Here is a 12,884-nt window from a genome sequence, read left to right as displayed (position 1 = left end):
ATGATGTTGTTGACACATAAGAACCAGTAGCTAAGGAAATACAACCTAAGGATGAAAAGAATAAAGAGAGACCCCCTACTATCCCTATCCCCTACTAAGGGTAGAATGTGATAGTTACTGTGATTAACTTTACCTTCATAGTCCTATCATGGAAATGGGGTCTCAAAATTTTGACCTACTTCAAACTCTTAAAAACCCAAAATAAATGAAACCTTCGCATTCGTATCATTGAGACCTTTTAGGAAATATGAAATTTTCCCTAATGATACTTATGGATCAAAAGATATGGCTATTTAAAGTTAGGCCATTAAACTTACCACATCAGTAGTGGCCCCTACATGTCACCCATGTGGTATATTGTGTGACACCTATGTCGTTGCTTTACCACCATGGAAGGATCCATGTGGAATGGGCATGTTTGTGTACAGTTAGTAGTCAACCCATTTTGTTGAATATGTCAGGTGTGAGAATAACAGGATCCCTGACCTAACTTGGCCAACTGGCTAATGGATTTGAATAATTTATTGGTCTAACCTACTCCTAGGATTATTGACCTCATTGTAACTAGTGGATTCCACCTGACTAGTCAAGGGGTCTGATTTACTTCTAGTCCTGACTACCCCAACCAAATCGACTAATCCTATGTTTCCAACTCACTGACTCGAACATTGGACCCAATCCCATGGTGAATAATTCAATAAACCCTAGCATGACATCATGCTAATTTCTTGTGCTCCACATGGTCTCCTCAAGGAGTGCCATGTGCCACTGATTTTTGGCTCACGTGGGCCCCCAAAAGAGCCAAAACTAGGTGCCATGTTTCATGCCCAAATGAAATGACGTCACCCCCTTGATCCCACATCCCTTTCCATGTAGTTGCCCCTCTCATCTTGATCAACACTCGTGAGTGATCCTATATTTCAATAATTTATATTATAATGCAGACCCCCACCTTACTTGCTAACATCACATGGGGTTGGTATGCTATTGTTGTTCCAGCCCACATTTCCAATGCCTTTTGATCAACACCCATAATACATCCATTCCATTTGAAAACCACTATTTAAACATAGACCCCCCCCTTGCTAACCTGGTAGGGGACGGTATGATATTTAATCCCTATCATCCAACCAAAGTTCAATCTCTATCATTGATCTGTTTTGGACCCATACACCCTATTTACACCTCCATCCTTGGCATTGATCATGGCACTAGACCATATGGCTCGTCATGGGTCATGCCCTTTTTCCTCAAGGTGTTAGTGGCCCATTCATTTATTTACGTTTATGTATATATAATTATATATATGATGGGGCTTTCACCTATAGCACTTGGACATATAACTTCCCAACATGGGTGTGGAAACCTCAATGGCTTATCCCTTAGAGCCTAAGTCCCCAAGTGCGATGAACACACATTTTAACTATATAATGTATGTAGAGTGAAACAACCACAAATAACTCATTCAGACACACTAAGGCAATGTGACCAATTCAATGAGCTTAGATGCATAAATAAACACATAGTTGATGTTATTAAGCCATGAATTGCATGTTGGTAATCCTATCATCCACAATACATGAGAAGCCAAATTTTTATACACTACCAACTCGAGTAATGATCCATTCCACAACACTAAAATACATAGGCTTCTTACTCTCATAATTTGTTGGAATACATATAAAGTTTGGGCCATTAACTTTCCCATTAAAATACACAAAGAACATGCATCTAAGTTCACTTCTCAACATTACAGAAAATTCACCCTAGTTTCCCAACCATAACATAATCAAAAAATTCCTCACGCATGGAGAAAGTAACGAAATCACTATCAATAGATACCAACAACCAAATTCATCAAGTTATGGAAATAATCAATGTGATTTATCATTTATTCGTGATTTTAGTTCACCGAGAGTTACAATCTCTAACATATACAATAATTCACAATTCCCATAATTTATACAGAGAATCAACATTCCACTTTCACACGAGAATTCACATTCATTATTGGGAACATAAGCATATAACCAATACAAGAGACCTATACATTTCATTCAAATAACTCATCCATATTTCAAGGAATGTAAACATGGGATTCATTGCACTTATAAGCATAATGATGGACACTTATCTTGTGTGATAAAGTGGGTAATTGAATTTGGGACTTCAACTCTCCACCCAACTTTAGATTGGGTTGCATTGTGGCCTTTCTTGAGACCAATCATCCTTAAGCCAGATTGCAGAGCTTAAGGAGGTTTTCTCAAGGGATAAAATCAATATTGATAAATGAAATAGTGACTCTAGAGGCTCAACCACCCCCACCCACCAACTACTTAATGTAGTGAATTAATCACAAGGAATCTAGAGGTTTACCACCTCCACCCTTCAGTCACTTAATGAATTCAATCATAGGTTGAAACAGGGAATCCATAGGTCTCTAGCTTCCACCCACTAGCCAACAAGGTGTTGGGTTGTGTTATATTCTTTCCATGACTAGCCGACCTAGTTAACCAGGGGGTTAGAGGGGAGCGGAGCACCCCCTTCGTTGTGCCGACTGTGCAATGCGGGGGTTATAGAGGGTGGTTAGGCCCCCTCTACGGGGTCCGGGGTAGCGCCCTAGGGAAATTTTTTTTGGACCCTATATTAGGTTGGGCGGACCTACCTATGGTTTTGTGCATGGTTTTCGCGCATGGTTTTGGACGCAATGGTTTTCGGTCCATGGTATTGTATGCTTCAACATGTATAAATATGTATTGTAACATTGAAAGGAACATAATGAAAAATCAATCTGGTAGTCTTGGTTTTGGGATCCAAAGAAAAATCTTTATGTATATGTGTTTGATGTGTTATGCTCTGGCATTGTTTATTTTCTATGTTTTAGAATTCGTATGCAGGTAATTCACTAGTACAAAATGGCTAATTAGTTACTAAAAAAATAATTAAAATTTGACTATAAATGACTATTTTTCAGTCGGTGACGAATAGTAGCTAATTTATAGTATCTTATAACGCAACCAACTTTTAGTCGTTTTTAGCTTAGTCATTAATTGGTTGTCTCAATTATGTTGTCTAGTAGTATATTTGGTCATTAATTTAGTCATTTATTTGATCATTAATTTAGTCATTGATTTGATCATTAATTTAGTCACTAATGTAGTCATTGATTTAGTCATTAATGTAGTCATTGATTTAGTCATTGATTTGGTCATTAATGTAGTCATTGATTGCCACAATTATTGACCAAATATACAACAAAATATATTACTAAATAATCACCTAAGAAAACCAAGTAATGGCCAAAGAAATATGATCAAAATGTTGGTCGTGTTATAAGATACTGTAAATTAGCTACTAATAGTCATATATATGAAAATTCTAGTCATCATTTGAAACCAATTAATGACCAAAGAAATATGACTAAATTTTGGTCGTGTTATAAGATACTGTAAATTAGCTACTAATAATCGTATATATGCAAAAAATATTCATCATTTGTAATCACAAATTTATAATTTGCAGTAGTCATTTATCTTTTTTTGGTAATTTCATATTCATTATATAAATGATTAATTAAGTAGTTTATATTCATTTCATTTACTTTCATTAATAATCATTATAAACAACTAATTTAGTCGTCTATTCATTTTATTTGTGTTTATTATTAATAAACAAACTAATAATTTAGTAGTTTTAGATTGATTTTATGTGTTCATTAATAATCAACATAAATTAATTAGTATGATTTTGCAACTAAATTTAAAAAAAAAAAATGGCATACAATGTACATGTTCAGCTAATATGAAAACACAAAGTTACATATGTTAATTACAAGACTAAGTAATATCAAATGCAACTATAAATAATTCCAATCACAGATTATATTATATAAAATGTCAAGTATTACAATATGTGTTTCCAACTTAATATTTGTTGGACTACAATTTACACATGAAATATTGTTTCATCACTTCAAAACATAATCATTGTGTTCCCAAGGCATTGCAAGTGAATTCACCAACTCTGAAGACTTGACCATCAGCCTTTATGTGTGTGTCTTATGAGGGATATTGACTCTATGGGTACCACTAGACTAGTTCTCTTCTATCTTTTTAATTTGCATTTTGTCGCTCTAGTGTTATTGTTCTCCTCTTTCTTCAATCCCTGCTTCCTACCATCAATATTGATTCATTTTCTGAACAAAAAAAGGATACAATGTAGAGTATAAGACATGAAATTCAATTAACGTTGGAATATAAACTAAAGTATACTGTAAAATATTTATACAATCTATACCTCAACATCAACAATATTGTTAATGTTATTTTTCCCCATAAAAGCAAGAAACTTGAACAATTTTTCTTCAGTTGGGCAATAGTGGCCACTTTGTGCCCAGATGACATGTATAAACAAAGCAAATAAACATAATAGAACTATCAATTTCTACTAAGAATGTCTCATGCTCCACTTTTGTAGTTGTATTGTTTCCTATAGTTATCTCTAAGAAGCAATAACACTTCAACAATAAAATTGGTCAGTAGAAATCTAATGGGTGGAGCAAAGTATTGCTAACACAAGGTTACAAGAAACTAAAAAAAATAAGACAAGACTTTGTAAATTGTGATACTAACTAAGAATATAGCGTCAATATAGTAATCTTCAATTGTCAGCGTACTATTCCACAGGAAAAGGAATCCAATTCCCATAAACCAACAAATTATGTATGCCCCTTATTTTCCCTATAATTAATTGAGAAATATTAGCACATGCAATTTCCATTTAGAATCTCTGGCATGATTCTATAAATATTCAAAACAAACTTAATGTTACTCATTCATTTTTCTCTAATGCATACAAAACTAAATATGTTAACTTGTTTTGAGCTAGAGAGTTTTGTAATTCATCGTGTCCAAAATCATTGCGTATTGTCATGTATGCTTTTTTTAATGATAAGGAAATAGACCTATATTTGATTAGAAAACATATTTTTTCAAAATATATTCCATTTTTCTAATTCAAACTTAAATTTCCTTTCCATTTATGGTGTTCAAACAAACTATAATCATTCTCATTTAATAAATCATTGTTGTAATATAATACTAAACAAATATCTCCCTAATGAAGTTAATTAATGGTGGAATACTAAGAAATCACAAATACATGCAAGAAATAACACCACTATATGTCCTAGGCATGCCAAGTCTTTATCCTCTTGGTTGGAAATGTTACCTCATGAACACAACATATTTGAAAAAGAGAATTTTTCTAAAACTAACCAATGCCAGTGTATCCAACAACATTGACATTTCTATAGGCATTCCCCAAAAATATGTGGAAGTATCAAACAAGTGTAGTGCACTTCCCTGTAAGGTTAAAGTTTGGCAATGTAAAATGTTGTCCCTTAGTCTAATGAGGTTTTAACTTTCCTTTTATAACTTATAGAGAATGGGAATTAAATGTAGAACAATGACATAAAGATTTTATTCATTCACACTTACCTAGATCCTAAACAAGCATTGAAGCATTATACAAATCCAAGCATGTCTCACATTCCACTAGGAAATAGAATTTCTAGATTTTGACTGTAAACCTTGAGCCTTTCTCAAATTTGTAAACAAGTAACATCATAAATATTCTTTCTTAGTTATCAAACCTTCTCCTGTGTGGAGCTTGAGAAAATATGTGCATACACATATCACATTATAGCATGTTGTGGAGTACATTTACAAGAAACCAATCACTCAAAATTTTATATTCTGGCAAGATTGAGGCATGTGTTAAATGCCCATTATCTACATCTTTGCACAATGGTGTCATTAATAATTTGAAGGTTCTTGTCTTGATAGTATGATCTAATTTTTTCTTTGTGCAAGATGTTTTTTCACTACCATTATTAAAATTTTGATGTTTATGAACAATATATAGATACAATGGATGCTTCGAATAATAAAAGAGGCAATTATTTTTCCATTAAGAGTGTTTAGTATTTTCATATGGTTTAAATTCAATATTTCTACTGGTGGTACTTAAGGTTAACCTAAATGATTCTTTCACATGCATCAAAAGAAGTAAAATGTGATAATAGGAAGGACTCATGGGAACTTTTCTAATCGTACATGTTGAATCGACAAATGTTTTTGTTGTGCTCAATTTCTTATTGGAGTAAGGTCCTATCAACTCACAAAGTTTGTACAAATGTTTGAAATGATACTAAATAAGTTGGACCTAGGGGACTGAAGAACAAAAGCACAAGACAATACTTGACTAAGATCTATAGATGGCTAGAACAGAATCAACTTAAACACCCATCAATGTTTTACTCTTACAAAGGCAACATCCCAACGTATTATTGGTTAGCATTTTCAACACTGAAACTTGTATTGCACCTTTTTTTCAACTTGGCAATAACATTAGTTCAATAAAATTAATGCATGACCTTTCTTTTAGTTAAACCAATGTCATCCACAATGCCTATGCAGAACATGAGTACATGCTCAAGTCGACCTAACTTCACTGATATTGGTAATTATCTTCACTAACTAGTGGGTAGATAAAGGATCTTGGTCATTGTATCAAGACTCACCCTAAGGGGATATCATATAATTTTGGCTCAACACTCTTCCCACTAGGTTATTGTATAATATAGGCTCAACACTCTCCCCATAAGGCTATTATGGTCTCAACTTCACCAACTAAAGCAATTCTTTGCACTTTTCCAACATGGATATTGTGTTTTCTCCCTCCATTAATTCACCATTCTAGAACAACAATGGCACCCCATGGCATGTATTGAACTATTGTGGAAACTTTAATGCACCCAAAACTCTTACATGAATAATGAAAAATAATGATTAGTTGTGAGCACAATTCCTATATCCCCACCTCAAAAAGTAAAATATCTCCATATCTAAAAAGGATTTTCCATAAATACAATTTTAGGTAGTTAGGGTCTATTCTATGGTAAACCCTCCACTAGTTGACTTCACTAACCCCATGGATAAAATCCATAAAATGAAATTTCAATTAAATAAGTCAATTTTCCAAAGTAAAACCCACCCAAGGTTCTCACTTATATGGTGACCTGGGGTATACATAAGTTTGGATAACAATGTTTGAGCATGTGTTTCCTTTTTTGAATATTGATATGCATAAAAACGATATCACTTGGGTTGCTCCTGACACTTGATTACTATTAGTTTGGGTACTAATAATATATTACTCAAATGTAATTTACTATACATGGATCTCATTATTAGCATCCACATAAATAAACTTCCTAATATAAAAATTTGAGTTATTCTCATTCATCTAACTAGTATTAGTGTAGGTCCTAAATGTTTGAATTTGAAATGATACTAAATAAGCTAGAGCTGACAGATTGAAGAATGAAAGCACAAGAAAATACTTGTTTGAGATCTATAGGTGGCTGGAACAGAATCACCTTGAACTCCCATCAATGTTTGATTCTTACAAAGGCAACATCCCACGTATTATTTCTTACACTACAACAAAAAGGTCATTGGTGAGGGTTGAAAAATGCCATCATAAACTCATTGGTGACGGTCAAAAGAGCCTTCGTCACCAAAAATTGAACGTCACCAAAGGTGGCATCACCAAAAGTATAGGTGTTATGGTGACATTCAAGGTCTATCACCAATAAATATTTATAATGAAGGATAGTGACTGTCACCATTTCATATGAACAACAGTGACAAACCTTAGCCTTCATCACCAAAAAATTGAACATCACCAATGGTGGTGTCACCAAAAGTATAGGTGTTGTGGTGACATTCAAGTTCTGTCACCAATAATGATTATAATGACGGATAGTGACCATCACCATTTCATATGAACAACAATGATTTATTTTGATGGACCTTTCATGACCATCACTATTAATGCATATATACATGGTGATGTTCATTGACCATCACCATTTCATATGAACATCAGTGATTTATGGTGATGGACCTTTCATGGTTGTCACTATTGATGCATATATATGGTGGTGTTCATTGACTGTCACCATTTCATATTTTGGTGATGGTAGAAAATGTTACCATAAGCTCATTGGTGATAGTCAAAAGAACCTTCGTCACCAAAAGCTAATCATCATCATTCCATCTAAATAACATGGCACAATGGAATCAAACCACAGACCTCCAAGTTATAAAGAAGATGCTCTTACATTGAGCTAACACCCTTTAAAGAATTAGACTTGCAAGAATAGATCTAGGGGAATAACAAAAAAATCCATAGAGAATAGGATTAGAGTGGGAAAAATAAAGATGATAAGAAAAATAATAACCAACAATGGAATCTACTAATTTGAACATGTTTAAAGTACATTAAACAGAGATGGCATCCATGTCACATTAAAGTGACATTGGTTAATGTTGGGATTCATCAATTTCCAACTATCCGTAGTGCCACCAATCTAATGAACTATGACAAGAGATGTTTCCATTAATGGAGAAGCATGTTTAAAGCTAAAAATTTCTTGATAACCAATGTCTCTAACTAAAAACCATGCGTAGTTCTAGCCACTACAAAACATGGACACAAAAGTGAGCATAAAGACCAAAATCATAGTACCACCAATCTAATGAACTATGACAGAAGATGTTCCCATTAATGGAGCCGCATGTTTAAAGCTCACATTGTTTCTTGATAACCATTGGCTCCAACTAACAACCATGCATAATTCTAGCAAATCACTACAAAACATGGACCCAAAGTGAGCATAAAGACCAAAAGCCCAATCTACCTTAATGGAAAAAAACAAGAAATCAAGACTTACTTACAATTTACCAACCATTGAAAGGATAAAAATGTGAAAGAAAATGTCTTGATACTTCTCATCAAGGACAAACAAAATCATATCACCTTAAATGATGAATTTAGAAACCTTTTGAGTTCAGAAAATGGTGTTAATACACTTAACTTTAGTTGGTTGGAAAAAATAAGTCAAGGAGGCATTTTAAAATCAAGAAGAATTATTTATTCATGGCATAAAACAAGTTCAATATTAGAGAATTGAAGATAATTGGACTAGCAAATGAAAGAAAATATTCAACTAGAAGATATTATCAAAAGAAGTAAAAAGGAAAAGAAAAAGAAGATGGGCACATTTTACTTCAACTGATAGCTAGATCCACATGAGGAACTTAAAATGAGCTTCTCCTAACCCTTCAAATCAAGGGAACCCATGACCTATTCACATAAATGATGGTCACAAACAATGAAATATTTGACTGCCAATACTCATTGCTTGGTCCTATCATAAAAGTGCAATATCAAGAGAATATACCTGTAGTAAAGAATGCTCAGTTTGTCAATTGTAATATTGTCACAATGATTAGGCTATCATCATTAGGCAACTTTGTTTCATAAAAAACATCATAGCAAGAAATGTTGGCTTTATCACCAATGTAAACTAAACTTCATGTATTGAAATTTGAAACAAAGAAAAAGAAAAAAGTTAGTGTGTTCATCTTTGAAACATTGATAGATACATGCTCTGACCTAAGAAGCTGAAATTATTGATAATGTTACCTAAAATGGAAAATCAAATATGAGAAAATATATTTCAAAGAAAATGTATGAGTGTATTTTACCGAAACTGAGAATTGTATGAGTCTATTATTACCTAAACCATCTCACAACACTCTTCATCAACTCCAACAAGTAATGAATGATCCATGACATCAATTGACTACAAACACACATTGCACACAATCATGATAACTTACTAGCTTAACAAAAATTTGAAACTAAGATTACAATTATAGTTCATTAAGGAAAATGAAAACTATATTTACCACGAGAAAGGAAGTATCATTCTAGACTTCTCTCTCCAAAAGGCGCTTGGCTTTATTCCCAAGAAATATTGGAGTAGTTGGCATGGTCTCTAAGAGATTCTAGTCCAGAGGAACTTTGTTGTTGCCTGATGAATCTGCATTGTAACGGGAGCAACCAAAAACTTTGAGGTCATAAACCCATGTTACATTTCTTACAAACAATAGATTTTCCATTACCATCAATTCATCCTGATCTCTTTGCCACCTTTTGCATTATTTATAGTGACCTAAAAAATAAGCACATTATGTAACATGCACACACACAATGAAGGAAACAAAGCATGGTAAAATCTCTACAAGTCTGCAAAAGGTAATTGTCAAATATAGAATCAGGTACCTTGTCATATAGGCAAGCCTGATATTCTTGTGAGCTTAGTGCATAAGTTATTATGCTTGTTGGCTCATCATTATAAACAACAATAACCATATCATTGACATCAGTTGGTAAACAAAACTTACCCACTCCATTACCACCCAAATGAATGACAGATGAAACAAACATAGGACTATAGCTTCTCTGAGAGTCAACTCTAGTAGACCCCGATAAATTTTCTTGTAAGCTCTTGCTACAACCTTTTGGCAAGTTTGACATAGGAGCCCCAATGCAACTTCCAAACTCTTCTAATAGAAGTCATGTCCCCAAGTCAAACAGTCCTTTTTCCCATAACTGCTCAATCCATCAATGAAATGCTGCAATTCCACTCCAGTCACGCTCTCACTCCCCTTTCCATGGGATACTTACTTGAAAAAGCCCCCCAATTGTCTCAATCAGAACTAACTCGCATCTGTCAGATGTTCTTGGATCCTAAACATCAGCCTAAAGGCCCAACTCCTTATCTGCAGGTTTTCTTTACAGATACATGAAAAATTATTATTGATATTATAGCCTCAATCATGGGATTCAACTTTGGAGAGTATGTTGATGAGGTAAACTTAGTGTTGTTGTCAATTTTTACTCCTGGAAAGACCCCTGCTGTTAAATATAATTATGCCTCTTATATTGCCAACAAAATTCATGACCAATTCCTAAGACTGGACAATGAAGGAGTCTTCAAATACACTACTTCCATCTATCATCTTCTGTTGTATTATCAGTCAGAAAACTTCCCTTTCCCTGTTAAGAAACTTGACACCAGAGGCAATCCAAGGCCTATCATCTTTTGGAGTCCCATCTTCCATAATTCCATTGAGACCCCTTACACCTACAATGAGTTCATTGACCTATTTTTCCATCCAGCAACCACTTTATTGACAGGAGTTTCTCCTCCTAGGATAAATGGTGATATGAAGAAAATCCTCCAGCTCTCCAAGCAGTACAGGATAAGTGACTGGTACCTATATAAGAATCACATAGAAATCAGGATTTATGGGTGTGAACTCTGCCCCTTTAAGCTACCAAAGTATGTTCCAATGAGATTATTTGCATTGGAATATTTCAGGCGAATGATAAATGCAGACTTAGTCCATTTTTTTAATGCCAAGAAGAAAGATTTTCTTAGAATCAAGAACCAACTAGGCCCTTTTGTCTGCAACACTACAAAAGCATGGAAAGAAACAGAAAAATTTTTAGAAGAGAATCTTAAGTTACAAAAGAGTTTTGGGTGGAAACCATATGATCCTAACAGTTTTATATGTGATAGAAGAATGAAGAACAAGTTGTCCCCATATATTCACCATAGGATTCTAGAAATTGAACAATATGCAAATATGGATGAATGGAGGGAACGTACCCTAGTAGAGCATGATAGTGAACAGGTCAATTTTGAGAAAATTATGAGAGATCTTGAGAAAACACTTGACTTGGATTCTTTTGCACAGGTACCATTTAAGTTATCTCAATGGTCAGGAGTTGGTACCTCCAACGTTGGAACCTCTCAGCAACCTTCACAGGAAACAAGTATACCAGCTAGAGGGTCATTCAAGGGCAAGGAATTAGAGACCAGCTTTCAACACACTGAACAGCCTACAATGTCCAAGCAGCCTAAAACTTCCAGAGAATAGGCTCAAATACAGACTCCTCCCACTCAGATCAATATGGGAGAGCCTCCAATTCTGCAAACTCCTCTAATTGAGGAAAGAAACAAAAAGAGAGATAGGGAAAAAAACTACCCCTACTAGTGAACCATTAAGACAGCCTGGAACAAAGAGACAAAGATTAAATCCCCTTTCAGAGGAGGAATTTGCTAAAGAAAATACAGATATATAGAGGGAAGAAAGAGTGGAAAGCCAGCAAACTTTCCCAGCGAAAGGAACACCCACTAGCTCTTAGAGGTAGGAGCTAGAAAGGTAGAAAAGTGTAGAGATATCTTCTTTCAAGCCACCAGGGACTGATGTCTCAGATATCAAGAAAACATTCACAGAAATAAAAGCTAGGAATGATCCATTGAGGCTGCAGGTTTATAACCAATATTTGAATATGGATCCTACAAATCAATAGAGATTGATGTCAGCCTATGACATCAAAGAAGGCAAGATGATAATGAGCTATTTCAAGCACAAGGTGCAACAACCTAGATCAACAGAAGATTATCTCAAAACGAATTTTGAAGTCATGGGAAAGGATATTCATCCTTTGGATCAAATTGAGTTGCATAAGAAAACGGGAGAAATGATTTACTCAACCTTGACTGGCAAGGCAATGATGGCCCACAGGTTACAGAATTCTTTGGACAACACTACTACTCAACTACACTTGGAAAAGGCCTCCTCTCAGGCCAAAGATAATAGAATAAACACCTTATAAGAAATAATTATTGAATTGGGAAATGATCCCAAAGATGAAAAGGCTACAAAAGCCTTGATCAAAAAGAAAGATGAAGATATTGCTGCCCTAATGAAGCAACTAAAACTGTCACCTTCAAGACATCCACAGACTGATGAGGTTATAAAGCAAAAATCTGAAGAAGATCTAATGGATTTACTCTTAAAGCTTAATGAATGACTGAATGATATTGAACAAGCACTTGAAAAGGAATTTAAGGAAAAACAGGGAGAGTTGACCTCCCAGCCTCCCAATGTAATACC

Source organism: Pinus tabuliformis, chromosome 5_2 (genome assembly GCF_031772625.1).
Source record: "Pinus tabuliformis cultivar Carrire ecotype Pingquan chromosome 5_2, CPIR1, whole genome shotgun sequence".
NCBI lineage: Eukaryota > Viridiplantae > Streptophyta > Pinopsida > Pinales > Pinaceae > Pinus > Pinus tabuliformis.
The sequence above is the reverse complement of the archived record's forward strand: the minus strand, read 5'-3'. Positions refer to the sequence as shown.